This window comes from Kogia breviceps, chromosome 16 (genome assembly GCF_026419965.1).
Source record: "Kogia breviceps isolate mKogBre1 chromosome 16, mKogBre1 haplotype 1, whole genome shotgun sequence".
NCBI classification, from domain to species: Eukaryota; Metazoa; Chordata; class Mammalia; order Artiodactyla; family Physeteridae; genus Kogia; species Kogia breviceps.
In genome coordinates this window covers 21,191,626-21,219,571 of record NC_081325.1, presented here as the reverse complement: position 1 = coordinate 21,219,571, position 27,946 = coordinate 21,191,626, and the positions used below count along the sequence as shown (strand labels likewise).

The following is a 27,946-nucleotide window of genomic DNA, read 5'->3' as shown; positions in this document are numbered from 1 at the left end:
CATGGGGCCAACTGAGCTGGGGAGGGAGGGAGAGGTGGGAATTGGAACGTACACACCTACTGTCATGGCAGCAACACTCGGGGTCGCACGCAGACAGACTCTGTAAGAAATAACAGAGTGACAGGCAGTTTAGCCTAAGGATTCATTAAAATACTTATATATATATATATTTTTTGGCCACTCAGCTTGTGAGATCTTAGTTCCCCAGCCAGGGATTGAATCCGGGTCACCACAGTGAAACCGCCGAGTCCTAACCACTGGACCACCAGGGAATTCCCTCATTAACATGCTTATTGAGAAATCTAGTGTAAACAAAAGAGTCCGTGCATTCCTGGAACTTCTATTCTAGGATGTAGTGAAGGAGCAAGAGAGACCGACGATAAGTAAGTAATTCTACAACTAAGCAGGTAATTCCACAGGGTACTATCAAGAAAATAAGACAGGATGATAGAGAATGGCTTGGGGAGGGGGCAGTACTCAAGAATGATGAGAAATGCTCTCCTGGAGCAAGAACAAGCAGAAAGACCACAAGATTAGACGTTACCCGTGTTCTGAAAGGAGTTGTCAAGTGCAGAAAAGCAGCAGAGATGAGGCCTTGCTGAGTGAGGTTCAGCTGTTGAACTTGGCTCAGGGTCAGGACTCTAACCACCTGAAAAATCAGGAGCAGCCTGGTCCTTAAAGGGCTGAGACTACCGGACCCATTATCAAGGCAGGGGGTCAGGCTTGGCCGAGCCCAGCAGAGAACGTGACTCCAAGGGGGGTCGACCTGGAGCTCGATCCCAGGGACGCGTCAGAAGTCAGAGCCAGGCCACACAACCAGAAAATCCTCCACTGAAGTCACACGATTCTGTTTCCTGAGCCCACTGCCTTTTCCCCAAGGAAACCTCAGATCTCTGACTTGGAGCGTCCACTGTGATGTATCACATGCCGCTTGAAGCACATCAAAGCACATGAAAGCTGGAGGATGCTACTGGATTCCCTCTTCTTAGCTTAGGATGGCTGCCATATTCCACTTGTCCTGAGCACACAGAGGCACACAAGAGCAGAGTAGAGCCCCTGAGCCTCCAGGGAAGTCCGGACACATTTTATTTGTCAGTGGCCTACTTTCAGAGTCTCTTGATAAGACATGTTTAGAACACTGATCTTGGAAAGCCATGGAACCAAGCAAGGTAGGGTTGGTGATCTCTTACAGCCTGTCTACCTCATGGCCTGCTTCTTTACATATTCAAAATGAGCCCTTAGCCATTCAAGTGTGCATTCTGGGAGGGTCACTTAGCCTCCCTGCTAGGTTATAAACTCATTTTCTGGTAGAGTTAAGTTACTTAAGGAACATCTGTTGGTGTGCTTATGGCAGCTACAAGCACCAGCAGTGTTTTGCCAGTGGAGTTACTGGGATCAAGAAGGCTAGATGCCTGCCCCCAAAGAGTTTGTGATCTAGTACAGTAATTCTCCAACTTGGCTGCAAATTGCGCTCACCTGGGGAGATTCTGATTCAATTGGTCAGGCACATGTGGAATCTTAACTTTCTAGTTGGCTTAGTTGTGCAGCCCAAGTTGAGAAATGTTCTTCAGGTAGACGAAAAGAAGCATATCATTTCAATATAATGTGGAGGGTGCTTTGGCTGAAGCAGTCCTGGGGTGCTGTGGAAGCCCAGAGGTGAAGCACCCTTCCAGAGAGTCTCAACCTTGTATGATAGAAGCACTTGTGGAATTTACAAAATGCCCTGGCTCTCTCCCAAGCTCAGGGACTCAGAATCTCAGCTCTCAGGGCATGAGTGTGTTTAAAAAGCTCCCCAGGTGATTCTGCTACCCAGAGATGCTTGAAAACCACTGGAACCCACCTAGGGAATCGCTTTCTAGCAGAGGTAACAGCTGCATGGAGACTAGGCAAGTACACATGATAATTCAGGCAAAGGAGGAGGGTAGGCCTTGGTACTCTACTTTGCTCCTCCTGTAATGCCCACATGGACCCTGGAACATGGTAGTTACTCAGTAAACCACGGTTAAATAAATGTTCAGGACATAAATGATCACTGGGGTTCATATGTGGAAGCACATCTGTATTGGTTTCCTAGGGCTACCATAACAAAGTACTCAGAACTGGGTGGCTTAACACAACAGAAAGTTATTCTCACAGTTCTAGAGGCCAGAAATTTGAAATCTAGGTGTTGGGCAGGGCTGCTTCCTCTTTGGAAAGTCTGAGGGAGCATCTACTCCATGGCTCTCTCCTAATGTCTGGTGGCTGCCAGCAATCCTTGGCATTCCTTAGCTTCTAGATGCATCACTCTAATCCCTGATGCTATTGTCATGTGAACTTCTCGCCTTGTGTGTGTTTCTGTGTCCAAATTTCTCTCTTTTTATAAGGACACCAGTCTTTGGATTTGGGCCCACCCTAATCAGTATGACGTCATCTTAACTTGATTACATCAGTGAAGAGCCCATCTTGAAATAAGGTCATATTCACAGGTAACTGGGGTTAGGACTTGGACATAGTTGGAGGTGGGCGAAGGACACAGTTCAACCCACAATGACATCCCAAAGGGCAGGAGAAGCTGGTGGTCACAGAATGGAGGGAGGTGGTCAGGGGAGGAGCCCTGAACTCAGCCTGTCCCTGCTCCACTACGTCTATTCACTTGAGTGACTGGGTTGAAACCTTTTCCACCTTATGAACCCCTAGCTTTTGTATAACTCCCACACATAGCGCATTGGTGATTTGTGAAAGAGACGTTTCTCATTTTTAGGGAGCAAGGAGAAATACTCTCTAAACCAGTTTGAGATTGTGTGACATCTTCTTTCCTCCATTCAAGCCCTCAGGCTGTATTGATTTGATTCTCCCTTTAGCTCTGACTAAAATGGAACGCACACTCACCGACTCAAGACGTTCTGTGCTAAAACTGGGACAGTCCCCGCAAACTGGGACAGATGGTCAATCACCCTGTTTCTCATTCTGTTTTTGTCTCTCCTTTCCAGCCTCCCTGTTTGTCTTCTGTTTGGGTGTGCCCTGTTGAAAAGAATAGACACATGTGACATATTTATAGCTTGGTTAGAGGGCTGTGAGGACCTCCAGGTGATTGTTATCCAACCTTAATACTTAGATACTGTTCAAGAAGCAGCGTGGCCTTATGATTTGGTAAAATTAAAAAAGAAATATTTTATCCTCTAAGGCCCCGCCTAACTGTCCACACTGTGACCTGGCAAATAATAAACCTTAAAATGTTGTAATTCAGATGTAGAGCGGACCTGTTTTGAGTATATATCCATGACTTTCACACGAACTTGGAGCCCTCCCTTGTAACCAGAAGTCTCTGAAAATCGCCTGTATTCATTGTCTCTTCCTTCCATTGCTGTCTGGTTTGTGGACCCACAGCCATAATGCAGATGGTTTCATTTTTTAAAAAGTATTTATTTATTATTTATTGTTGGCCGCACCGGGTCTTAGCTGCGGCATGCGGACTCTTAGTTGTGGCACACGGACTCGTAGTTGCAGCATGCACGCGGGATCTAGTCCCCAGACTAGGGATCGAACCCAGGCCCCCTGCATTGAAAGCACGGAGTCCTACCCACTGGACCACCAGGGAAGTCCCATAATGCAGATGCTTCTGGAGATTATCAGAACGTTCGATCGTCAGAGTTCATGGACAACATATATTAGAATGGCTGAAGTTAAAAAGCCTGCTGTACCAAGTGCTGGCAAGGGCGTGGAGGAATTGGAATTCTCCAACATTGCTGGCGGGAAGGTAGAATGGTACAACCGCTTTGAAAAACAGTGCAACCATTTCTTAAAAATGTTAAATATACACATACCCATATGAGCCAGCCTAGGTATTTACCCAAGAGAAAAGAAAGCATACGTTCATACAAAGACATGAACATGAATATTCGAACCAGCTTTATCTGTAGTAACTGAAAATGGGAAACAACCCAAATGTCCACCAACGGGAGAATGGATAAACAAATAGAGATATACCCATATATCCATGGTATATTCACAATGGAAAACTACTCGGCAAAAAGAAAGAGAGACGGGTGGGGGACGAGGGGGGCGGGGAAGAGAGGGGGGCGGAGCCAGAGAGGGAGAGGGAGACTATTTGATATATGCTCCAACATGGATGAGTCTTAATCTCAAAATAATTAGGCCAATTCTCAAAATAAGGAAACCAGATTTTAAAAGTACATACTGTATGATTTCAATTATATAAAATTCTAGAAAATGCAAACTAGTGGTTTCCTGGGGAGGATGGCTAGGGGAGGGTGGGGTGCAGGGGTTACAAAGAAGCAGAGGGAAGTTTAGGGGGTGATGGATGTGCTCATTAGCTTGATTGTGGTGATGGTTTTAGGGTGTGTACATATACGAAAACTTATCAAACTATGTGCTTTAAATATGTGCAGCTTATTGTATGCCAGTTAAACTTCAAAAAAGTTGTTTTTAAAAAGTCCCACGCACACATTTCAGTACTATATTTACTGATCTATCTGCGGTATTTGGGAAATCTGACAATATCCTCCACTTTGAAACACTTCCCTTCCCAGGCTCCCCTGATCTCTTCCTGCCGAACCACACATACAGGAAGCGGCCACAGCAGCAGCTGTACAGATGAGACTAGAGTCTGGCTTGTTGACTTTAAACATATATACCTATTTTTCTATCGTCATCTTGAGCAGCCACAGCAATCACAGAAGAGCAGAGTAACTTCTAATCAACCTGAAAGTCCAAATGTCTCAATAAACACTTTTTTTTTTTTGGGGGGGGTACGCGGGCCTCTCACTGTTGCGGCCTCTCCCGTTGCGGAGCACAGGCTCCGGACGCGCAGGCTCAGCGGCCATGGCTCACGGGCCCAGCCGCTCCGCGGCACGTGGGATCTTCCCGGACCGGGGCACGAACCCGCGTCCCCTACATCGGCAGGCAGACTCTCAACCACTGCGCCACCAGGGAAGCCCTCAATAAACACTTTTGTATTTCCCAGCTGCCATGACACCAGAAAGGGGGGATGGGTTAGTGTGTTCGGGAGATATTTGGTATTTTTCATCCTATGTAAATGACTACCCTTGTAAAATAATGGAATCAGGAAAGATGAGAGATTCAAGAACCGGCTCCCAATTAACCCAACAGCCTTCCAGTGTGCCCCTCAAAGCTGCAGAGGGAAGGAGTTGAGGCCCAGTTGCCTGGATGAGCTGTCTGGCTTTTCACCCTTTGCACCAACATATCTGGTGCAGAGGGTGGGACTTGGCTGGACTTCATTCTTCTCAGATGCAGTGCAGACACATATCCCTGGCTTGACCCCAGGCCACATCTTCACCCGCCCAGGAAAGAAGAGCAGCTTTTTCAGTCCTCATCCGTCCTGCAGCTGCTCACATCAAGAGCTTAAAGAAATGGCAAGTGGCCGGGCTTTCAAAAGCCGCCTTGCCTTCCCAGACAATTGAGTAACTTTCTTAAGATCTGTTGCCAACTTTTCAGTTTGCCCTATAGTTACCCAAATACGTTATGACATATGCTTATTTAATGTCTCTACATGTGGTTTGAATTTAAGAGAAGTCTACCAGGCTGTGGGTCTGCAGTTTTACCAGGATGCTGTAGTGCAAAGTCAGGAAACATCAGCCCAAGTTTCTGTCTACACACCCGGGTCACAGTTGCTAATCCTTGTAGGAGTCACATGCTTAGGTATTGACAGGCGCCTGTTCTGAGATTCCTCTGTTTTACTAAACTCAAGGTTGTCCTGGGTAACAGTCACATTTGTTTAGTACCACACAATTTTTCATTTGCTTTTTTCTAGGAAACTTTCAGCTGAGTTTCACTTTCAAATGGTGTCTTAAGGGTAGACGTTCTTAAGACTTAGTTCAAAGATCTCACTAGAAATCTGTTTGTTGACTTCTTCCAGATAAAGATTTAATCTGTTGCTCTGGGAGAGAGACATTCTTTTTGCCTTCTGGGGAGAAAGCAAATACTGTCTGATGGAACCACTGTCTAAGGGCCAGGCAAATCCCACTGGACTAGGAGAATGTGTGTGTTAAGATAAAGGAGAAGTACCACTGCATCCAACAGTGAAAAGTAGAATCCAAGAGCTCAGGGAGCTGTGATTGCTCTTGGCTCTTTTTGGATACAGAAGCTAGTTGGCTGGAAGGCACTATTAGCTCTCTGATCCATCAAGGGGTATCTGTATCATGAGTCAGTATTAAAGGAGATAAGAGGTCACAGGGATGGAGCCCTTTGCAGGGAAGTAAAAGTAATCAAAGCCAAATAATGCCCCAAGACCCAGCTTCCCTTTGGGGTGAGTCCATTTAGAGAACCTCTGAGAAGCAAATAGGCAGGGCTTCCTTTTTCTGTATTGATAAGAGTCTTAGCCAGTTCTTTAAAGAATTTCTTACCTTGAGCCTCTGAACCTCAGAAATGGGACATGCAGAAGGGCTTAGCCTACGTGGAATGATGGTACTGAAACTGTTTTGTTTGTTTGTTTGTTTTGTGGTACGTGGGCCTCTCACTGTTATGGCCTCTCCCGTTGCGGAGCACAGGCTCCAGACGCACAGGCTCAGTGGCCATGGCTCACCGGCCCAGTCGCTCCACGGCATGTGGGCTCTTCCCGGACCAGGGCACGAACCCGTGTCCCCTGCATCGGCAGGCGGATTCTCAACCACTGCGCCACCAGGGAAGCCCTGAAACTATTTTTTAACTTTGAAATCAAAAGGGAGACAGAGACAGAGAGGGACCAGACTGTTTTGCTGCTGTATATAGCATAGTTGGTGAAATAAGCTTTTCTTTAAAGAGATCACCTATCAAAGATTATAGCTAATGCAAAGAAACATTTTAATTGTGCAGTGAATTTCACCAATGTAGACAGTCCAATCTGGGTAACTGAAATAATTCTTCAAATAATAGCAATAATAGATAAAATTAATCAGATACTTGATTATATACCAGAACTCATCGAACTCTCTCAACACACATAACTTTTCATTTATGTTGTATATGAAGAAGTGAAGGCAGAGGGGAATCAATTGCCAAGGGCCATAAACAGATAAATGGCGGAGCACGGATCCAAATGCAACCCCTAGACTCTAGATTCCTCCATAATATTCCTGATACTCTGCTGATCCTATGGGAGTGTGGTTGATGGTTTTGTTCATCTGTTTTCATTGGTGGGTTTGTCTAGTTTACTTTAGTTGGGGGTGGGGACACCTGGTCAGTGAGACTTGCTTGTAGTATCTAAATACTATCTTATTGTTTACTGAAATATCGTGTATGTATGTGGTACACAGACAGCCGAAATATCAAGGACAGGAGTCGAGCTCGCTGCCAAGAGGAAGCACCGCGCAATGCAGTGAATGGAGTGTGGAACTGAGAGTCATGGGCCCACGTTCTAGTCCTGACTCCATCACTCAGAAGCCATGTGACTTGGGGCAAGCCTAACCTCTGAGCCCATGTTCTTTATCAGTGCCTTGAGTCCTACCTTCCTCACATATCCGTAGCAGAGGAAAAAGGCAGTGCTTACAGCTCTCTTTAACTCTTAATTGCATCAAGGGTTTGGTTTGACGCATCACTTTCCAAAGAGCAGAAAGAGGCTATGGAAAATGTACCTTTTCCTCCTGACACTTCGGCAGCTTTGCAAGATGAGCTGCTGGTCTTCTGAGGCATGAGGATGGACTTGACCTGTCAATATTTTGGAATTATCTTATTAAGTACATTTTCTTTTTCTTTTTTTTTTTTTTTCGCGGTACACGGGCCTCTCACTGTTGTGGCCTCTCCCGTTGCGCAGCATGGGCTCTGGACGCGCAGGTTCAGCGGGGCTCACGGGCCCAGCCGCTCCGCAGCATGTGGGATCTTCCCGGACCGGGGCACGAACCCGTGTCCCCTGCATCGGCAGGCGGACTCTCAACCACTGCGCCACCGGGGAAGCCCCATTCTCTTTCTTTAGAGAAACTCCATAGGACCTCAAAGTATCTGCCCTGGCTGCGAACAGAAAAATCACATTGAGCCTGACTACATCTTTGGTTGGGTGGACTCTTCCAATTTGAAGTTGTTGAGAGACATGGCCAGCGTAAGAAGCAATGATTCTCAAGGAAGCCGTCTTCTAGCGGAAGAAGCAATGATTCTCCAGGAAGCAGTCTTCCTCCACAGAGAAGCTTGATGCAAGTTAGTGGAATAAAAATTTCCCAGGACAACAAAGTAAAAGACCACAAGAGGGCACCAGACTTCACTTTTCTGGATTAAGAAAACACGAGGGCAACGCAAGGTACAAATGCAGAGGTCACAATTGAAGGGATTTTGCTCTTATTGTTTAACGTGTATTTTGGTCCTCTAATAAAATGAGAAATGTAAATATTCATAATATTTTGCATAAATGTGAATAGGGCCTGAGTCGCTTATAAACAACAGAAAGAAATTTATTTCCGACTGTTCTGGTGGCTGGAAATCCGGGATCGGGAGGGTGCCACGCATGGTTGGCTGCGTTCTGATGAGGACCTTCTTCCGGGTTGCAGATGGCTACTTTCGCCTTGCGTCCTCACTTGGCAGAAAGAGAGAGAGAGAGAGAGTGTTCTTCTGGGGTCTTTTCTTATAAGGGCACTAATTCCATTCATGAGGGTGGAGCCCTCATGACCTAATCACTTCCCAGAGACCCCACCTCCTAATGCCCGCACACTGGGGGTTAGGATTTCAACAGAGGAGTTTGGAGTGGACACAAACATTCAGTTCGCATCACCTCCTTTACCTGAGAGATCAGCAACGTGAGAGGCCAGGAGTAAAACAGTCTGTGTGTCCAGGGAGTTTAGAACTTGAATACTCCATTCATGCCATTTATCAGAGACCAGAAAGCCAAGTATGGAAAATGTGATCTTAATTACAACCACGTGAAATAGCTCAGTGATGTGGTCGCAAGGAATTAGATTTCTGAAAGAAGGAGAAAATCATAGCCGGTTTGTTCGTAGAATTTTATTTCTCACTCAGAGGTCGACTAGAAGCACGTAGGTGACCACTGGCAAAAAGCATTGCTCTTGGAAACCAGACAAGGGATATATTGACTTTGAGAGAATTTGCCAAAGCTACAATCAAATAATATGGTTCTATTTTCAAAGTGCCTCAGCTGTGAGACTCTCCTGGAGGTTCACAATTGCTTAAATCCCCCGCCCTGCTGGAAAACTTTCTGGAGGTAAAGAGTGAAAAGGCAGAATTAGGGTCTGGGCACAGTTCACTGCGAGGCTAAAAGAATTTTACATTAAAAACAAAGGACAGGGCTTCCCTGGTGGCGCAGTGGTTGAGAGCCCTCCTGCCGATGCAGGGGACGCGGGTTCGTGCCCCGGTCCGGGAAGATCCCACGTGCCGCGGAGCGGCTGGGCCCGTGAGCCATGGCCGCTGAGCCTGCGCGTCCGGAGCCTGTGCTCCGCGACGGGAGAGGCCACAACCGTGAGAGGCCCGCGTACCGCAAAATAAATAAATAAATAAAATAAATACAGGACATCATGGATACAAAACTCCCCTTTTCCCCTAACTGAAATCGACTACTGACATAGGATTTCATGTTAGCACACTTTCAATGCCTCAAGCCTAAAGTAAATCGGGTTGGTTGAATAGAAAACAGATGGCAAGTCTTTTGCCCTCATTCCTTGAAGCCTGGTTTTGTGGAGAAGCCGCCAGAATAGGGTGGTGGTTAGGTGTGCAGGCTCTGGAATCAGACTGCCTGGTTTCAACCCTGGTCCAGCCTTTCCTAGCTATGCAGCCTTGGGCGAGCTAGTTCAAGTCCTCAAGGTTCCGTTTTCTGTAAGATGGGGCATCCATCGTAATGGTATCATAGGGTTATGAGAATTAAATTAGATGATAAATGTAAACCCCCAGCACAGGGGTATTGTTGGTATTATTATTATTAAATGGCTTTGTGATTGGATCTGTTTTCTCTTAGCCTACCAACGTTAAGCAGGGTCAGTGTGTGATAGAGAAAAACCAACGGCCTCTGCCGTTGCGTGACCTTGGAGAAATCACTATATCACTAATCTCAAAACTTAGTGTGATCGTCTGTATAATGATGATGAAGCAGATACGAACTTTACTCCACAACCTTGGGGGCGCTGGATACTATTATATTCTTTTGTTTCTCTAAAGCCAAGTTTACTCTGACCTTGACCCTATCTAGGAGGCAGAAAATTTAGGCTCCTCTCTCCCCAACCAACACCTGAGAAAGGGTCCTCTGTCCTTAGTCCAAGAGCTGCATTGATGCTCCATCCTTTGTCCAAGACTTTCAAAGGTGGGCCACTCTGATCCTTCTCTGCCAACCAAGCACAGGGCACGGGAGCCCCCATGTAGGATGCCCACCCACCATTGGTGTTCCAACCCTTTTAAAGCCTGGTCACCCCCTCACAGTGCTGCAAAGGACGGAGGCTCAGGTCACCAGTGCTTCACCCCGTGCATGTTCCAGGCTTGGGAGAAGCCTTCTCCTCACTCTATTATCACAGCTTCTACCACTTCCTGCCACAAAGACATCCACTCCTCCCCAGTCCCCCTAGGAAGATACTTTAGGCTTTTAAGAGTAAATGCCAGGGGACTTCGCTGATGGTCCAGTGGGTAAGACTCCGGGCTCCCAATGCAGGGGGCCCAGGTTCGATCCCTGGTCGGGGAAAACTAGATCCCACATGGCACAACAAAGATCCCGCGTGCCACAACTAAGACCTGGCACAGCCAAATAAATACATAAGAAAACAAAAAGTAAATGCCAGGAAGGTAATGGTATTAGTGGGGTTATGTCCAAGAAACCTCTGTTCTGGGCCTTGAAATAAAAGAATATAAAGCCCCAACCATCTTCCAGAATCAAAAGAGAAGGTAAGAACCCAAGGAAAATAAGACATAAATTACCTTCTCAATGAATAATACCACTTCAAGTGGGTTGAACTAGGTGGTGATTCTCAATTTTGTCTCTCCAAGAATTTCTTCCATTATTTTATTCTGTCCTCAAATATCAATTAGTAAATGCTTCCACGCACATTTTCATGAATATCATGTATATCAATATTTAACGTTTTTAATAGGAAAAATGTATTTGTTTATTTTTTTGTTAACTAAGTTGCAAATAATAACACCACCCACAGAGGACAATGTACATCTAAACCATTTCTATGTTTTGTTTTAATAGCATACCTAGCAGAGAAGCTAATCTCAAAGAGTCATATAGATAGGAATGCAAGAAGAGATTTCAAAGGAATTTCAGCAAGAAAATAAAGCAAATAATGCTGTACTTTCAAAAGTTATCTCTAACCTTTCAGTACCCAGTTTCAACAAATTTATCCTATGAAAGTAACTGTAACTTATCTCTCAGGGAACGAAGTGGATCCCAGATTTTACACATTTTACACATTACAGTTGGCAAACTAACCTTAAAATATCACATGGTAAATGGGGACCTCTCCAATGAGACGGGCCTCCAGCTCACACCACATCCTGCCCACAATAGGAGTTTGACAATATCCAAACTGGTCCAGGCCCTGTTCAGTAAGATGAGTACACTGACCGAACATTTGCATTTCACAGCAATAGTAAAGCACTACAAGTGTCTCAATACTTACTGTAAATTTCTGTAGGTATCTTGGGTGGGCTGCTTACAGTTCTGTCAGTGTGGGAACCACACTTTGAGTAACGCTGCTCTATAGTACTTTACCAAGGCTCTCTGTGGCTCTCTATAAGCTAACAGAAAAGGGTGTGAGCTCCTCTGACCTCTTTCTCCTCCTCCTAAGAATTCTGTATTTTCATCCATAGGCAACTTTTTCCTTCAGCAGTTATTCAACAAGGAAATAGTTATTCTCTCTTACCTTGCCTACATTATTAATTCCATCTTTCCTGATATTCTCGGGACCATCTCTATAGCAGACACTTTTGGTTGCCCACTCAGCTTTCTTCCTTGCTTCTAGGGTCCCAAATTGCAGGATGAAACCTATCCCTCAGGAAAGGTGACTCTTGTTAAAGAATTTTTCTGAAGGTAAAATCATGTCTCATTCAAATGTAAAATAAACATGTGTCAAAGATTTTATTTAACCCAATCAATAATGAGAGAACCAGTAAGATGTTATAACCAGTTGAGAGAAGAATTCAAATAATCACACACAGACAGGAAGAAGAGGACTGCTGAGATGAATTTACAAACAGATACACAGAATCACAAGGCAATGACCAACTGCATTCCACTGCACATAATTTGTTTGCATTTCTCATGATAAGAATTACTTACGTTACTAGGAGTTTTCTATAATTTACAGATTTCTCAAATAGCCCAAAGGCAATGAAAAGTGGAGAAAATCTGGTAAGACTGCTAGACCTGTAATCTTTCTTTTTGCTCATTTTGCTCATTTCAAAGTCTTTCACTATTTTTCCTGATACCCTATTCCCAGGTCTAGTAGTAAATCTCCCTTGGCTTAAGCCAGCCAATGGTAATTCCATTCCTCTTTCTGAGTGAATGTTTTAGAGATGGGAATGTGACCCAATTCTGACCAATGAGGTGTTAAAGAAGGTTGGGGATGGAGGAGTGACCTTAATACGTTTCCACAGGAAAAGCTGACCTTCTTCCTTCCCCTGGATGTCTTCTGGATGTTATGTCTCAAACCTCCTACAGCAGCAACCTTGAGGATAAGTCTACTGTAAGGAGGAGGATGTTACCAAGAGATCCATGGAAAAGAAGAAATTGAGCCCAGGATATGTCCTATTTCTGGACTTTTTCTTCTGTCAGATAATAACCCTCCTGGTTGTTGAAGCCATCAAATCAGTTTTCTGTTACTTGCAGTTGATCCAAGAAGACAGATGAACGGAAATAAGCACATGAAAAGATGATGATCACTAACATCACTAGGCCTTACGGAAATGCACATTAAAACTTCAATGGGGTACACATCTACAAGGATGGCTAAAATGTAAAGAAATCTAACAACCCGAGAATATCAGGTTATTGCAGGGGAGGAGAGACTGGACTTCTCACGGATTGCTGGTGGGACTGCAAAAGGGTACAGGCATTTTAGAAAATAATGGGGTAGTTTCTTATAAACTTAAGCATACACTTACCATATGACCTAGCACTGTCATTCCTAAGTATTTACCCAAGTGAAGTGAAAATTTATGTTCACATAAAAACCTGTATGTAAATCTTGATAGTGACTTTTGCCATAATTGTCAAAAACAGGATAAAAAACACAAATTTCTCTTAACTGAGGAATGAATAAACAAATTGTGGTATATCCATACAATAGAATACTACTCAGCAATAAAAAGGAATGGATTACTGATATACACAACAACGTGGGTGAATCTAAAAACAGGCATTATGCTATATGAGACAATCCACACCAAGACAGAGTAATTCTGTGTTATTCTATTAATATGACATTCTGGAAAAGGCAAAACTACCAGGACAGACAACAGATCACACTGGTTATCAGGGCTGTGGGTGGAGAGGAGCTGGCTTTAAAGAGATACTTGGTCTTGGCGGTGGTGATAGAACAATATGCATTTTTCAAAACACGCAGCACTGTTTACCAATAAAGGGTGACTTTTACTGTATTCCTTAAAGAAAGAAAGAAAGAATGCATTGCAAAGACATGGAGTACTGGGCTTCATGCCCTGATCTGGTCACTTCCACCTCCCCAAGCGTTGAACCGTCTCACACCAGTTCTACACACATATCATTTGAATGAATGTGTTGCTCTGAGTCAACTTAGATTTTCAGGTAATCCTCTGAGAGTTAAACTAGTAAAAATAAGTTGACAAAGCAAAATTATTTTCCATGTCCTCTTCCTTATTACTTTATTCCCAGCATCCTTTGCAGATTCCTCCTCCTCAGACTACCCACAAATGTTGGCATTTGACTCCTATTTATTACTCTCCATCTTTAGAGATATTCTGTATTTCCAGGACTTTCAGTCACTACTTATATGCTTGTAAGTCTCAGATCTATGTTTTTTGACTCAGATTTTGTCTTAAACTCTGTTCCAAAACTTTGGACTTCATACAACCATTTTGTCTTTCTTGTATTTTGCAGGTCAGGAAGTGCTCAGCTGGGTGGTTAGTATTGATCCCTGTGGCATCAGCTGAGTCACTGGGGCTGGAGGAGCCACTTCATGATGGCTTTTTTACTCCCATATCTCAATCTGGGATGGGGCACTGCCAGTTGCTACTCAGTCTTGGCTGGGAGCTCAGCTGGGCCTGTCAATCCACCATGGTTCCACCATAGGACCTGGGTTTCTTATAGCATGGGCACAAAAATGTTTAATTTTTATGTAATCAAATTCATCAAATTTTGCCTTACAGTTTATGTTTTCAAGATGTGTTTTGAAACTACTTGCCACTTCATGTCACAAAGCAGGAGACACAGCATAGGTGGGCAGCCACATGCCCCAGAAGAATGAAGAATGGATTTTTGCAGACACTTATGGGGTTACATGTGGGATTTAAATATAATATTTGATCCTTAAATGGCTGTTCAGCAGAGCTACTTGGTCAACCTGATTACTCACCTAGGAATTATTACATGTGATAGAAATAAGCTTCTATATTCTTTAGGCTGATGCATTTTTAGGTCTCTGCTACAGCACATTAACCTTACCCTAAGGCATATATCCATCTTACAGACAAGGGAATGAAGCTTGGAGGAATCATACACCTTCCTCAGGTTTCCACAGCTAGAATGCAAGCTTCCAGGTAAATCAACTCCAGGTATCAGAGACTGTATTTTTTCCCCTGAATTGGTTTTGCTCTACTTTCTCTTCTCAGAATTTCAAATCTTTCCATTCACTTTCATATGAGTTTTACTGCTAATTTAAGGCAATTCATAAAAATTCAAAGTCAGTATATGGTTTATGCTCTGAGAGGTGAGGTGTTAATAATAAAGAAAATATCAAACATGTAAAGGACCTCTTTCTTATCTGAATGTTATTTATTATTGGGTAAACTTTGAAGAAAGCCACAGTTAGCTTCCATCTAGTGAAAGGTCTAGTCTTAGTGATAGTAAGCGCCCCTAGAGAGAGCAAGGCTGATGGGCTACTAAAGAGGAACTTAAGTTAGACATCAAAAAGGACTTTTGCCTTGTACAGTCATATGAAAATATTCTGCACAAATATTCATATGAAATATTCTACAAAAAATTTGAAGAACTTGATATATGTGGGTTAGTTATTATGACACCTGGGAAATAAGAATGTTTTATAGTAATTTTAACACTTACTCATTACTCAAACAATCATCCTGTAAAGTAGATCACTGTGACAATATAAGATATGAGGCAACTGATAAGTGAAGTAACTCTACAAGGTGTAGTGACTTCTGGGTACACCTCCAGGAGTTGTTTGGCTGTTAGGTCATCAGAGAGCAAACCTGCCTCTCTGATAGGCATGATTAGGTAAGGTAGGGTGGGGTCTAGATCAACAAGACTTCACCTGAGCTGGAATAAAATCCAGTTCTCTTAGTCACCTGTGAAATCTAATGAATGGAGATGTGCTCAGGGGTATGAAGGAGTTAAAAGAGAACCCAGACATACAAGTGAGACAGATCTAAATTCCCTTTAGAACATTTTATGGTAACTCTTGGGTGTGTTTCCTACAGATAATTTTGTTTTCATCTGGAGAGCATATGAAAAGTGAACATAGGAAGCAGAAGAAGACAGCTAATAGAAATTAGAGCTAAGTAAATTCATAGAAGCAGTTTTTCAGCATCAACCTAAGAAGGATTGGAGATAGAAAAGCAGAGAACTTATCTGCAGGTGTGCAAAGTTCAGGGAGTGGGCTGACCACAGCTAAATTCCTCACCATTGTAAGCAGTGCCTAGTTCTCCAAGGGAGCTTAGCTGCTTGGTGCTATCTATGGTCTCCAGATTGTATACACTTGGAAGTGTCTTTGATTTTGCTTTAAACTGAAAGGGAATTGGTGCTGTGCAGCAGCTCTGCATTCTTAAAAAGACGAGTTTTGTTTACTGAAGAGGACATTTAAATGCTGATCAAGAACATTCCTTCTGGTTACTAATATCTGGTACTAACAACCAGATATTATTAGTATATTTTAGTATACTATGAGAATACTTGAGATTATTAGGCACAGCTTCATTTTGTCAATTACATGTAAACATTCCAAGAATCCAAACCACTGAAAACTGTGTCAGCAAGTACCCAGGCCCTAATCATTTGCCTGGAGACTGGTGAGGCCTTTGTGGTTCTCAGTCTTATAGGACAGCGTAGTAGATGGGCTTTCGGATTCAGACTTAGTTACGGGGTACAAGATAGGATTCAATTACTAGAACTAGAGTGTTGATTGCAGTGGGTCTCAGGATTGAAACACAAGCTCAGTTCTCAGAACTGGAGAAGTGGCCTGAAGTTAGACTAGCAATGAAGGCAAGTGGATAACTTCGTGCAAGAACATAGGTATAAAATCCTCAAGTTTACAGTGGGGGTAGATCCTTCAGACAAGGGCAAGAGTGAACCTATAAAAGCGGGATTAACTGCCCAATTAGTGAAGAAGAGGGACTTAGGAACTTAGGAACCCAAGCAGGGCCAGCCACATGGAGTTTGCTCTCATCCATTGTGGGGAGACAGTTTGAACTCTAGAGATCTGAGTTCTTTTAAGATGAATTTATACTAAATAATAAATCTTTGCAAACAGGTATTCTGAACTAGTTTTTCTTTGGGGGCTAGGTCTCAAATGTGAATTAAGGTATCATTTAAGTCAATCTTTATTCCTCTGTCTAACAGAAAGCCACAACATCCTTTAGAGCAGCAGTTCCTAAACTTTTTTTTTTTAAAGTCGCTTACAACCATCAATAATAAACTTTTGAGCACCTTCATTTACATTAATTTATCCATGTATAAGTAATATGTGTGTACAATTTTCCTAAAATATTAAGTATATTAAAAAACAAAACCAGGGGCTTCCCTGGTGGCACAGTGGTTAAGAATCCACCCGCCAATGTAGGGGACACGGGTTCGAGCCCTGGTCCGGGAAGATCCCACATGCTGCTGAGCAACTAAGCCCGTGCGCCACAACTACTGAGCCCGTGTGCCACAACTACTGAGCCCGTGCACCACAACTACTGAAGCCCACGCACCTAGAGCTCCGCAACAAGAGAAGCCTCTGCAATGAAAAGCCCGTGCACCACAAGAGTAGCCCTGCCGCAACTAGAGAAAACCGGCATGCAGCAACGAAGACCCAATGCAGCCAAAAAAATATTAAAAATAAATAATTAATTAATTTGAAAAAATAGAAACTTAAAAAAGATTAAATAAAGAATGCATAGAAATCCTAATATGATGCTGTTGTTCCCCAGTAGACTGGCCCCCTTTGGGGTGGGCACCTTCCATTTTGGAGATCTCTCCTTAGGAATATTAATGGTGAATTACACGGTCTGAATGGCATAACTGAGATTTCAAACTACTCTCGCCAGGTCTGGAAACATGGTGTTTACTCCTCCCATTCATTAACCTGACAGTGTGGGCCTTACAGAGCCCTACCTTGGTTATTCTGAATTATTCTGATTAATGGCAGACAGTGCTGGCCTCAGATGGCCATGTTGTTCTGCCCCGATCATCATAGCAAAGATAGAGTGAACGGATCCATTTTCTGCCCAAAGAATATTAGGCTCCAGCTGCTGAGGTCAAAGGCCAAATGAAACGTCACCTGGGGCTCGGGTTCAGAGCCAGAATCTATCTATTCCCTGGAGATCTGGGGCCCTGGGATCAGAGGACAAGCACGACTGGACACTAAAATGCTGCTAAAGCAACGCTAGAGATGCCTCATGGGACTGCGGTGTCGTGGCTGTTCCCACACCCCAGATCCTTAGACCTGTGAGCCTGAGCCTTGAACCCTAGCAGAGTCTCCGAAGAACCCCCAAACTTGCTGAGGAGTTTACAAAATCATCTCATTATCCACTTTCACAGATTTTCTAAATAACGGCTTTACTGAGATATAATTCACATTGCATAAAATTCACCCATGTAAACCAATTCAATGGTTTTTAATATATTCACAGATATGTGCAACCGTCACCATAGTCAATTTTAGAACATTTTCATCATTCCAGAAAGAATCTCGTTGCCAAGCACTCCCCAGTTTTCCCCAACAACTCTTCCCTCCTCCCTCTAGCCCAGGACAATCTATTCCCTGTCTCTATAGATTTGCCTATTCTGGACATGAGATATAAACTGAACCATATAATATGAGGTCTTTTGTGACTGGCTTCTTTTACTTAGCATAATGTTTTCAGAGTTGATCCATGCTGTAGCATGTATTTGTATTTAAATTTTTTGTTTTCAAGTAATTCTGCATTGTATAGATAGACCACATTTTATTTTGTCCATTTTTCAGTTGATGGACATTTTAGTTGTTTTGACTTTTTGGCCATTATGAATAATTCTGTTATGAACATTCAAGTACAATTTTCTGTATTGGCATACTTTTTCATTTCTCCTGGGTATATGTCTAGAAGGAGAATTGCAGAGTCATGTGGTAGCTCTATGTTTAACCTTTTGAGGAGCTGTCAGACCATTTTCCAAAGTGGCTGCATCATTGTATGTTTTTACCATAAACAACGTTTGAGAGTTCCAATTTCTCTACATCCTAGCCAACATTTGTCATTAGTTGTCTTTTTGATTTTACCATCCTGGTGGGTATGAAGTGGATCTCGTTGATTTGATTTGTGTTTCCCTGAGGACTAGTGATGTTGAGCATCTTTTTATATGCTTATTGGCTATTTATACATCTTCTTGTACAAATGGGGAATGTCTACTCAAATCCTTTGCCCATTTTTAATTGAGTTGTCTTTATTATTAGGTTGTAAGAGTTTTTAATATATTCTAGATACAGGTACCTTAGTAGATATATGATTTGCAAAAAATTTTCATTCTACAGGTTGTCTTCACTTTCCTGGTGTCTTTTGAAGCACAAAAGTTTTTAATTTTGATAATGTGCAATTTATCTATTTTTTTCTTTTCTTGCTTGTGCTTTTGATGTCATGTTTAAGAAAACGATTGCCTAATTCAAGACCATGAATATTTACACCCAAGTTTTCTTCTAAGAGTTTTATAGTTTTAATACTTATATATAGGCCTTTGATCAATGAGTTAACTTTTCTATATGGTGGGAGGGAGGCATGCAGTTATCACAGAACCATCTGTTGAAAAGATTATTCTTTTCCCCATGGAATTGTCTTGGCGTCATTGTTGAAGAGCAATTGATCATAAAGATGAGGGTTCGGGACTTCCCTGTTGGTCCAGTGGTTAAGACTCTGCGCTCCCAATGCAGGGGGCCTGGGTTTGATCCCTGGTCAGGGAATGCTGCAACTAAGAGCCTGTATGCCACAACTAAAGAGCCTGTGTGCTGCAACTAAGACCCAGTGCAGCCAAATAAATAAATAAATATATATTTTTTTAAAAGATGGGCTTTATTTCTGACTCTTCATCTTTATGCTTCATCGATTTACATAGGCCTTTTACTGTTCAACTTCTACTGTTAACGCAGTAGAACTTAGTTAAGATTTGAGGAGTGCTTCTAATTGAAGCCCAGGAAGAAGTTAACAATCAATAAATTATGCTCTAACTATGTAATGGAATATTATGAAACCATTAAGAAGTTCTGTATCAATTGACATGGAAAGACAACCACAATATATTTTTTGACTAAAATCAAAACAAAGCAAAACCAAAACACTCTGACACAGATTATAAAACAGTATATGGCCCCCATATATGTATATACTTCTATATGTTTTTATAAAGTCTAATTTTATAAATAATGGACGGAATGTATATATGGGGGTGATCTTGGGAGGCCTCGGCCTACAACAGCTTGAAGCAGGATTTCGGTTCCTGGCCAGAGACGGAAGTCGGGCCACGGCAGTGAGTGTGCTGAATCCCAGACAGTAGACCAGTGGTCAGTGACAAGGCCCTGGCCCATCAGCTCTGTAGAAATGAATTTCCACATAGAGACAGAAAGTAGGAAAGCAAGTAAAGTGTTTATTAGGAGGGAAACGAGTATGTGGGGATAGACACATGGGCGGGCTCAGAGAGCGTCACACCCTCGTGGTAGTTTGAATCACTTTTAAAGGGCATTTCTTCCAGTTTTGCTTTGGCCAATCATCTTGCTTTGCCTGATTCTGAGTCTGTATTTGGTACCTCTCAGGGTTCTCCCACGTGTGGGCGTGTACCTCTTAGCCAAGACAGGTTCTAGCAAAGAAGCCTATGGGTAGGTTGACATAACTTACTATGAAGTGACGCCCCCCTCCCTTTTGACCTCCGAGGAGCCTTTCTGCGCATGTGTAGTTGGGGAGGTCTCCTTGACTTTGAGAAGGAGGAATGGGTGGTCTTTTATCTCTCATCTGGGCAGGGCTCAGCTCCTCTCTTCTGCCATTTTGGAGTATTTGTCCACCGGGGAGAAACTGTTCAGCCTGGGGCCCATCTATCTCCTGCCTCAGGGGGGAGGATTTACTTTGTAATTTATTTTTTTCATTTTAATGTTTGTGATGAAATAAATATATTAAAATTGAAATTTAGAAAGAAATTAACAGTCAAGCCTCCAGAAGGCAGAAAGCAAGATAGCACCAAGAATCTCAACAGTACTGTTCCTGAGTTCTGCCATACGGAATCAGCTCAAAGGATCCCAATTTTTGTGCCTCTTTTCCAAGTTTCAAATTCTCAGGTGAGAGAATCTGATTGGTGTATTTGGGTGAAATATCTTCCCTTAAAGCAGTCCGTTATGGCTGGGAACATAGTTGCAGAGCACAGACATGGTTACTGTGTTACGGGGCCCATCTTTCTGTTGGGAACCATACAAAGACGATACATCCAACTCCTGGACCACTGCAGTACCATCTTAACTTTTCTCCCTGTCTTTTTTTTTTTTTTTTTTTTTTTTGGCCATGCCACACAGCAAGTGGGATCTTAGTTCCCTGACCAGGGATCGAACCCAGACCCCCTGCAGTGGAAGCACAGAGTCAACCACTGGACCACCAGAGAAGTCCCTCTCCCGGTTTTCTTAACTGGAAGGGTATGAAGTACTGAGCCCTACCGGGAGGGATTTGAGTGACTGTTTTCTCAGTTCTCCCAAGCCCATAGCTAGTTCCATTCTAGATACGTAAGAGGGAAGTTGATCTATCAAAACTACATCAGATGCCTTAAGGCATTAAGGATTCATGTTATGGAGGAACACCACTTGAGAAGGGCAGGTAGACATTGAGGAAGTTAGATGTCTAGGCATGTGCTCTTGGCTGGTAGGTGTCCACGGGTATCATCCTCATCCCCCATCTCCACCCCTGCTCACATACGTACATCCACATGCAAGCATGTGGGTGTGCTTTGCATACGTATGCAAAAAGGGAGACCTGGAACTAGACAGGATCAGACCTTCACATCCCAAGAGTAAGCAACATTTTATAAATGGTATAATCCTACTCTGTTTATTTCTGTAGCACCAGAGTGTGAAAATAGAGCATTTGGGTGTTTTTCCGAAAATAAAAGAAAGCAGCAGTTACCTGATTAAAACCCTCACAGCAGCTCCTCACTATCTGTAGGATAACATCTAAACTTCCTGACCTTGCCCACCTGACAGTCACAATCAGGTCCTTGCCCTCCTTTTCCTCCCCCCCCACACACCTCATATCCTAAACACACATATACCTTAAACCCACGGCGTTCTCACTCTTCTCTCTTTCCCCGTGCTACCTGCCCTCCTCTTGCTGATTCTTCAAGACCCTGCTTTAATGTTACCTCTACTATGCCGCTTCCCGATTCATCCTCTCTCCTTCCCACAAAATTAGAACGTCTCTATTCCACGCTCCCTTGGCCCTTTCGACATCATTCTATCACATCACTCTCACACTGTTTTCATCACTATATATCTGTCTTCTGCCGAGAACACGTTATTTCCCCAGAGCAGGAATCTCTTTGCACCAAGCATAATCCGTGTTCACTGTAGATGTCAAGGAATGTTATTGAGTGAATGTGTGTAAAGAAATTGCACTGATTATTTTTGCTGTTAGGCGAAGTCCACCAGTTATTTCTAGCAATCAAATATAAAGGGTGATGTTTATCTCCGATTTTAAAAATCCAAAGGATTTTCCCAGAAGCCTTTCCAAGAAACGATGATCACCTTACAGCAACTATTCTGGTAAATCAGGAGAAATGACTTTCACCTGAGCTACTTCGAGTACCTGCAGGTGAAGAGGATGGCCAAGGGAGAGGAACTATTCAGATTAGTCTTTTTAATTACTTAATTTCACTTAAAAATGCCAGCATTACTTCATGCTGCACAAAATCTTCGAAGGAAAGCTAAAGGGCTGGTGGTCCAGTTTTTTTTTTTCTTTCCTTGTCAAAAAGAGGAGAAAATGAATATTGTTATCATTTGAGAGAAAAGTGGAGAAACCACAAGCCATTTGCCTGGTTAATGACACTATTTCTCAGCACAGAATGTCACATAAATCCTATATCCTGTTTAGTGCAAGGAATTGTTATTCATCACGCACAGGGCAGCATTGAAGTTCATTTATCTGAGTTCCGTAGCCTTGTGTTAATAATACCTATAGTTGGAGGCTTTGATTTCATTCTCTGGAGCAACGAGGACCTCACAGACAGCGATCTGCATGCATGAGATTTTGTATAAGAGTCAAGATTTGGTCCCAAGAGAAGGGCAAATAAGAATAAAGAAGAAAACAAAACAAAGCTAAAAGAAAGAGAAAAAAAGAAACAAAAAAAACCCAGAGAGCAACCTACTAATTCGGGAAGAAAATGCATTCCATCATTTTCATTATTAGAACTCCCTTTGTTTTTACTCTCAGTCAAGTCAGTCAACATAAGTTTCCTTTCCCATTTAATTCCCAAGGGGCACCTTTGATGTCCAGGAAAAGTACAAGCTGAATGGTTCAGAAAATCTCCCAGTAGAAATACTACACAGGAGACCACTTTTGTTCTTGCTCCGATCTTTCTCCTCCTCTTGTTTCCTATAGGGATTGGTGTGAAAAACCCCAAACCGAAGGCTTACGTGCCACATCCAGGAACTACAAAGAATGGGGTCCGGGGCAGCCACATCCGACTCCTCATCCCGGCGCGGGGTGAGGAGCCTCGAGAGCGGGTGTGGAGGGAGGATGTGCTCTAGCGAAATGCGAAGAAGACGAGTGCCCGGCCCTGCTCCCAGGAGGAAAAACTAGTGCAGAGTGGACCTGACACCACTCAAGTGTACAGGTTGTCAGGAGGGCGCTGTCCTTTATTTTATTGTCAAATTAGAGGAATAAGCCACTTATCCCCACTCTGTAGCTCCAGGTCAATCATATGTTTCCTGGCTAGTTCTTCTTTTTTGAAATTCAATTTCCTCCAGACACATATATCCAAATGCCCCTGAAATGTCTGGCTCAGCCTGGGCAATGCTAACCTCATCCTCTTCTTTCCTAAACGTGCTGCTTCTCTGGCTGTCTCCTCTCTCTCAGGGTATTGGCACCACCTCGATCCCAGCCACACGGGCTAAAAATTGAGAAAACACCTCATCTCCACGCCCTCCTTCAAACCCAGCCTCCCACCCCAGAACCACATCACCAGTTACTAAATTCTCGCTAATTTATCTCCTAATTATTTCTCAGTTTCTCACACCAGCCTTCTCTTTTTCCACTCTAGTTCACCATTTCTTCCGGAAAAGCACTTTTTGGTGCATAAAAGACACTTAATGAATGTTTGGCTTTGATGGAATGAAAAAGTATCCTCCCATCCATTTCTTACAGGGTGAATGACTACCAGATTCTCTAGAGTTGGGCTGAAGAGAGAAAACAGAACAGGATTTCATGAGATGCCTGAGAGGAAGTCGTGATCAAAGGGGAGATAACCCAGTTTTCCTCTGCTTTCACCAGCCTATCACTGAAACACTTCATAGTTGACCCTCTGTTCTGTCTTTTTTTTTCCCCCTGACACTCAGCACTTTATTAGTGAGGAGCTGTGGTCTGGGAAAGGGGAGGCTGGGATGGACCAGCGCCCATCTTGGGGTATTTACCTGGGCCTCAGGCGTTCCTCCACGCAGCTTTAGAGGAAACACCTTCACGGATCAAATCCCCAGAGAGCAGAGCTGTGACTGCCAAGCAGCAGGGGTAGGAGGGGCGCCCAGGGCACAGCTGGGCCCCTGGGGCAGTAGAGCTTCGATGGCAGCCTCGAGGTCGAGGGACAGAAAGCGGCGGCTGTACGTGTGCACGGCACACCGTCCAGGCCCAGCAGGAGCTTCTGGAAGTTCCAGGAGACGTCGCTGCGGCACACCAGAGACCAGGGAAGGAGCTTGGGGTAGGTCACGAGGGCAGGGGCGTCGTCACTGGGCGTGCGCAGCGCCTCGCGGCGGCGAAGAGCCGGTGCGCCTGCGCGCCGCTCCCCTCGCCCTTGGCCAGGAGCCTGAGATCGGGCTGGAGCCCGCCGTCTGGTCGGACGTACCTAAGGCCCTTCAGGATCTCCTCATTCTTGGCATTTTCCTGCGGGAGAAAAGAGCAGCTGGGACCCGGGACCGTATGGGAGGGGAAACCTCCTGACCGCAAACATGGAGTTTGCCCATGAGTCACTGGACTGTTGCCTTTCTTGCAAAACCCCTGGGTGGACTTGAACCCCAGCCGGGACGAGCGCCGGCGGGAAGCGAGCCGGAGGCCCGCCTCTCCACGCCCAGGGCGCGAGCGGCCGCGGGGTCCGCCGGCGCTCCTGACCCGGGTCGCGCTCCCACCCCGGTTCCGCCCTGCGCACCTGTTGCCTAAACTGCTTGCTCGGGAAGCCGAGCGCGACCAGGCCCGGGGCCCCGGAGGTGCCGCCGCTGCAGCTTATTCATCTGGGTGTGGTCCCGGACCGTCTTAACTCCGAGCGACGCCACGTAGTTCTCAGTGAGCAGCGCCTTGGCCCGCAGGGAGCCCAGGCTCACGGGTTCCCCACCGGCCAGCGGGCGCGCAGAGGAGGGGACACGGAGCGCTGAGCTGCGCACGTGGCCAGAGTGTGTCGGAAAGGGGAGAGCCACGGGCTCGAGAGCCTCTGTGTCCTAACAGTCTTTTTGCAGCTAGGCTCTGCACATGGAATAGTATCCAGTGATCTCAGTCATCTGTGGATTACAAGAGTGCTTCTCAAAAACCCCAATTGCCTGGAATCTTGTTGAAATGCAGACTCTAACGGAGGAGGTTTGGGTGCAGCCTGAGCTTCCTAACAAGTTCCCGGTGATGCTGCGGCCGCTGGGTGACAAAAGCTTAGATAATCTCTTTCAGAGTAAAATGTCATTGCCACAAAGCATAACCCTGTCACTACTGAAGCATTAAAAGTGACTCAAGCCTCTGCAAGCCTCCAAGTTAAGTAGTTTCAGAGCACGTCAGGACAAGAGCAGGACAGAAAAGGGCAGGAAATGGATATGGGCTGGTTAGTGGAAAATTTCTGCAGGTCATCAGCCCTTAAAATAAAAGCTTCAGACTGGATTAGGAGTTCTCATCCTCTTTGTAGAAATGCGTGGCCACTCAAAAACATGTCATCCCTAAGGACAGAGTGGGGATAAGGCTACTCTTGACATGGTCTGTTGGACACTGACCAAGAGTTGAGGTCAGGTCTAACAGGAAGCAAACAACAGGTGGTGGATACCTCAGGCTAGTCCCCTTCTCTGCCGATTTTGGCTTCAGACACCACACAGAGAATCGGACCACAAACTCCCACCTCACCCGACAAGTCAGGTCTTTTTAAGGACCCTGCAAGTATGTATTGGTTCAGACGCTATTCTAAATAAAAAGCCTGGCTTTTCCAGTAAATTCCTGCCTTCTTTTCCAAGGAGCACCTTCATGTTTAAGAAAACATAAGTAGGCGAGAATGGTTTCCACACACTAAGACCTACTCCAGATGCATTGAAAACTCAGTGAAAGAAGCCAGGGCAAACTGATCATGGGAAACACATAAGACATTTGGATCAGAATCTTAGCCTTCGAGTTCATCCTCTACAAAGCCTTAGAATGCAAACTGCTGAGGCTTCGCACATCCAGCTTAAAGGGAAAAAGGATTCTCTGACCTCATTGCCTCAGAAAAGCTCAATAGGTCACATTTCCGGCTTGGGCCCCCAAGCCCTCCTTTGGCTTTTCCTTCCTATGCACAAAATTTCAGAAGTCACTGTGTGGCTGCATTTCCTTCGGTAACAGAAAAAACAGTCATTATTGTTGAATGCAAGGAACTGATCTGACCTCGAGTCAATGATTTCTTCCTGCAAGTGACAAAGCCTGTTTCCTCCAGCTGATAATGAAACCCTGGAAAGGCACTGAACATGCATTTTCAACAGCAAATCATCCATGGCAAGGAGGCAGTCCTGTACCTTTTTCAATCAAAATTTGAAGAACCGTATTTTAAAACAATTTTTTCTATTGTGGTAAAACGTATGTAACATAAAATTCACCATTTTAACCATTTTTAAGTGTACAATTCAGTGGCATTACGCACATTAAGAATCATATTTTTTAAATAAATAGCTATAAATGGGTCCCTAGTCTCTCTGAAGAAATATACTCAGTAAGGGCAACAAAGAAAGAGCTACAGTTTTCATTCCAGAGAAGGATGGAAAACTGTGATACTTCCATACGAATAATTTAAAGGCCTAGAGCAAGGGGGAAAAGTCCTATATCCTTCTTTTCCAGGGAAGGTGAGCTAGAGTATTACTCACCTCTCAGCTTCCGGAGAGGTCCCTCAATATTTGCTGGATATACTGTCTGTGTGGCCAGCAGGCCTGTCCTGGGCTCATGCCATTTGCAAGATTCACTGATAGGGAGTACATCTTCCTACACATGGAGCAAAGATAGTCTCCCTATCCCACATAAAAGAGTACAGTTTAGGGGAAAACTGTACTAGGCTTTGGGGGTCAGAAAGATCTGGCTGAAACACCAGTTCTGCTGCTTCTGGTGTCATTGCAAGTTCTTTAAGCACTCTGCTATAAGATGAGGATTAATATTAGTATCTACTTCACAGGGTGGTCATAAGGGTTAAATTAGATAAGAGGATTAGTCAGGATACAATAGGTTCTGCTGCAGTAACAAATGATATTTGTTATATTTCAATGGCTTCTTTCAAAGGCTTAACCTGATAAAATTTTTCAATGGCTTAACCTGATAAAATTTTACTTCTTGCTCATGTCACAGCCTGAGGGGGGCAGGTGGCTTTCCTCCAAGGGTGATCAAGGATCCGGGCTGCTTCCAAATAGCATCTCTAACATCTTGGAGGTCTTTGCTTCCTGATGAATGTAGGACCCACACTGGCTCTTTACACCCTTGGCCTCAAAGTAGCTGTGTCTTTTCTGGTTACAGTTCTTTGGAAACAAGCATGTATTTCAGTCAGAATCTGAGCAAAAAAGAAACAAACAAAAACAGATGGCACACTCTAAAGGGCCACTTATTTAATGGATTACTTACAAAGGTGTAAGCAGGGTTAAAAGAAATCAGAAGGGATGGTGAGACCTCCCAAGACTGCCAACAACTCAGTGCAGGTCCTGGATTTTCAGTAGCTGAAACTCTGGGAGCAGATGTGAGATGGGAGTCTGGAAATAGATAACCTAATCTCTCTCTCCTCTCGTGTTTCTGACTCTTGCTGTTGCCTCCCGGTGATCAAACTGAGCTACACACCAGAAGCCAGTGGAGCCTGGGGGATGCATCCACACAAGTTCAGCTTCCTGGGGGGGCCCGGAGCAGGGTGGAAAAGTGGATCTGGAGCAGCAGATGGAGAATCCCCACCACAACATGCAGAAGGCCTAGCAATGTTCTGAGTACATAGTGGGCACCGAAAAAAAATGAGTGGAAGAAGTTAAGAAAATAGGAAAAAAATATTTAAACGTAGCTTATGTTTATTGAGGTCCTCACGGTTCACTTTACTTCTGCCAAAGAGAAATATACATTTGCTAAGGAGAATTTTTCTCTCCACAACACAGATTGTTCAACAAGGGTTCAGTGTCCAACGCTGGGCTGTCCTTTCTGTCTCCTAAAAGATGAGTTTAACGGGAAG

At 44.1% G+C, this 27,946-nt stretch overlaps 1 pseudogene; it reads right to left on the bottom strand.

Moving 5' to 3' along the window:
* Positions 1-2,874: 2,874 nt before the first annotated feature.
* Positions 2,875-24,785, bottom strand: LOC131743538 (glutathione peroxidase 1-like; annotated as a pseudogene).
* Between the last annotated feature and the right edge of the window lie 3,161 nt (positions 24,786-27,946).